This window comes from Wyeomyia smithii, chromosome 3 (genome assembly GCF_029784165.1).
Source record: "Wyeomyia smithii strain HCP4-BCI-WySm-NY-G18 chromosome 3, ASM2978416v1, whole genome shotgun sequence".
NCBI lineage: Eukaryota > Metazoa > Arthropoda > Insecta > Diptera > Culicidae > Wyeomyia > Wyeomyia smithii.
Genome location: NC_073696.1, coordinates 103,718,067 through 103,721,420, shown reverse-complemented (window position 1 = coordinate 103,721,420; position 3,354 = coordinate 103,718,067). Strand labels below are relative to the sequence as shown.

Below are 3,354 nucleotides of genomic sequence, written 5' to 3'. Positions count from 1 at the left end.
GCTGGAGCATCAAGGGGCTCTAGGATTTAGGATTTATGCGTCCTATCTCGACGGGGTAATCTTTAGCTGCACAGAAGGGTAGAGTTTGTTTGTTTTTCAACCGGTCCAAGCGAAGGGTTGGAGAGTAATAAAACCTAGTCACTGGAAGCAATTCCTCTGCAAACGTGCGGAAAAGAAAAAGTTTTGGGGAAGCAAATTAACGTCTCGCAAATGCGCAATACGAGCCGTGCGGCGCAGTTAGGATGATGGTTATAACTTTTGTGGTGTGAATTTTAAAAAAATCGATTGATTCAACAAAATACGTTCATTCACTAAAAAAAGGTTACAGCAAAAGCAAGTATTGAACAACTTGAATTCAGGCAAAATCTACCGCCAACGTGAATGACGAAGCAAAAATGCTGAGGGCGCGGTCCTCTTGACCCCATATTTGTTCCAGATAGTACCACTTCAGCAGCATGGTAACCGAGTCTAATCCTTCCGGAAAACGCTAATTGATTTACGACACCCGGAATAATCTTACGCCATGGCATGGCAGCAGGTGACGGCTAGCTGCGAAGTATCCAGATTTGATCATCCTCACACAGCATGCTGTGACTAAGCGGGACACTAGCACAGGCATCGTAACGGGTTGTGGATGGTGTCGTACATACAGGAGCTTTCAGTTCGGCAACACTATCAACGATGTGGCCTCCACACTGTCACATACGTACCTGCAACGAAAGAGTGGAAAGGAGAAAATTCAATTAATATCTAGGTTAAACTGGGGGCAGAATTCGAATCTATCTACGGTACGGCACAGGGAAGTATGGGCAAATTGTTCAATTTTATAACGTTTATATGAGATTTTCTACAGCAAAATAAAAATATATTAGATTATTTTTGAGAAATCTGCGCTTAAGCGCCAATCAAACTGGGTTCAACCAAAATTGACAGAAGCAACTGTACGCACTTTTTTCTGCTCTTCTCGCTAGCCGGCAGCTGACTGCAGAACCGGCTTTCGGTATCGCGATCACTAGATAACATCAATTTATGGAAATGGCACTCTAGCTAAATTGATTCAATAAACCATACAGAGCGAACATTATTACCGCCTAACCAACACGGTGAAACATTTCACTGGAATCAGTCAGATTTTAGCTAGCAATTTGGCCGTCAGTCAGCGAAAAAATAAAATCACGGCATCTGAACACTGAAACAAAGGGGACGCGGTAGGCGAATGGGGAGAAACTTTCAAACATCTTCGTGGAAGTCGATAAATTAGCATAAATTTATACACACGCCAACCGGCTGTCTCATTGCGGTTGGGAAGACGGAACCTTGGCGGTGACATTTCATGGTTATGTATTTCCCATCTGGAAAGATTGTACGATTACATTCAAAAGTTGACTTTTCGGGAACCTAGGCGTGATCAGTCGAGTGAATTTCTGAATGCAGTTGTGTGTGTTGTAGGGTGAGATCAGAATGTTGACTTAATTGAGCTAAATGGAGATGCAAAATTCAGTCAGCAATTTTTTCTGAAAGCAGGGGGAAGGAACAATTTGGTCGAATCGCAATTGATGCGTTATAATTCCGACAAATTATTATGCTTTCGGAAAAGTGGTGTCTATTTCGGATTAAATTACGGTCTTCGACAAAGTTTTTTGCTGTAATAACAACTCTGAAGTACTCACTATAAAGAAATATCTTCATTGTCTCATCTGCTGATAAACACCCATATACTTGTGAATGAGAACAAGATTTGATGAAGACAATTACAGTTTATCCTAAAAGACTTGCGAAAATTATGAGTAAATTTATTTATTCCCTCACGGTTGGCTCATTTCTCTAACACAGACTTCAAAAAGGTAGACGTAATGATTTCAAGCTTGCGGTTATTGGCTAGTAGGGATGGGCGATGTCTGGAGTATCGATACCTGAGTACTCGAATACTTTTGCACAAAACGATACCAAGTATCGTGGTATCAGTATAGAGAGTATCGATACCAAAATACTCGATGCTTTAGGTCGAAGTATCGATGCTGCTGGTATCGATACTGGTATCGCCTATCCCCAATAGAAGGCATCGGTGGTATCGGTATCGTTTCAAAGTATCGTTGGCAAAGTATCGATACCGCTACTCATCGCGTTGCTAGCGATGCCAAAATACTCGATACTTCGGTTCTATGTATCGATACCGTTGGTATCGATACAAATATCGCCCATCCCTATTGGCTAGTACTGTCAGCTAATTAGCATCGTATTCGAGTAAACGTGTGGTGCAGTGAAGAACTAACTAAAAGTTGCCTCGTAGTTCAGTTAAACTTCTAGAAAAAAAATCAGTTAAATTTCTGAATTTTTATATCATTTGTAGACAAAACAATTTTCCATACTACGTACTAAGGATGGAGTACTACCTCAAACCTGCATTTATACACCTACGCTCTTCTATTCGTTTCCGAAAAATGACATTGAAACTCCTCCAAACTACAATCAAAACTGCACAATAGCCGCACAGACAATGTTATACTCTTCTACCTATATTTATATTTTTTTCTTTTTTCTACTACAAAATACGTCAGGCAGCAGTAGTAGCTAAACGTCGCCACCCGGGCGAGCCGCCAAGGAAACGAGAGCAAAACCCTATTACTCCATTTACTCTCTGTCGCTCAACTCCATCAAGCATGGTGATGTTGTAGGCATCATAAATAAAATTTGCACGACAAACTGCACGCTTCAGGTACTGTGACCAGATAGCTATCTCGGATGTCGTAGTCATCGAAACTGTGGCGACACTGTGGCGTCATCTCCTGCTGCATGCATCGCGCGCTGTCGCCGACCGACCGACTGACATGGTCGTCGTCCTAGTGGCGCGGCAATCGGATGAATCTGTCGCCATCTCCACCTCCACGAGGATGCCTGAGTAGATGCGGAGTAGACGGCTAGTGCCCACAGACTGTGAGCTGTCAAGCAAGTTTCCCCCTGGAGTTCGGTTTGATCCGGGGGATAAGAGCTAACGTTTGTTAGGAAGAACCTATTTCCTGATCCCCTGGAACAAACATCGGGATAGTTTGAATTGTGGAAATGCTTCCAAAAAGCACAAAGCAGTCGTATGGCACAGTAATCAATGACAGAATGGTAGAACTATTTCCAAGATAACATTTCGAAGCATTCCAAAAATTCGCAGATTCACATGACCGTGACTTTCGAAATAAAACCGTTAAAATTCCGACGTGGCATTCCATTTTCTAGATTTTGTTGACTGCCATTAATCAAGTTTTGGCGTCACTCTGAATATCAACTTTCCACCAAATCTGGCTTCCGAATGTGACTTCTCCTCCCAGTGAAAACTTCCCAGACACAAATAAAACAACACGT

The 3,354-nt window shown here is 42.2% G+C and overlaps 1 long non-coding RNA gene across 1 annotated transcript; it reads right to left on the bottom strand.

The window, feature by feature from the left end:
- Window positions 1-289: 289 nt before the first annotated feature.
- Window positions 290-979, bottom strand: LOC129732693 (uncharacterized). The gene is made up of 2 exons (XR_008729315.1): window positions 950-979; window positions 290-710 (listed from the first exon to the last, which is right to left on the bottom strand). It is a non-coding gene; the product is annotated as an uncharacterized LOC129732693 (long non-coding RNA).
- Window positions 980-3,354: the final 2,375 nt, after the last annotated feature.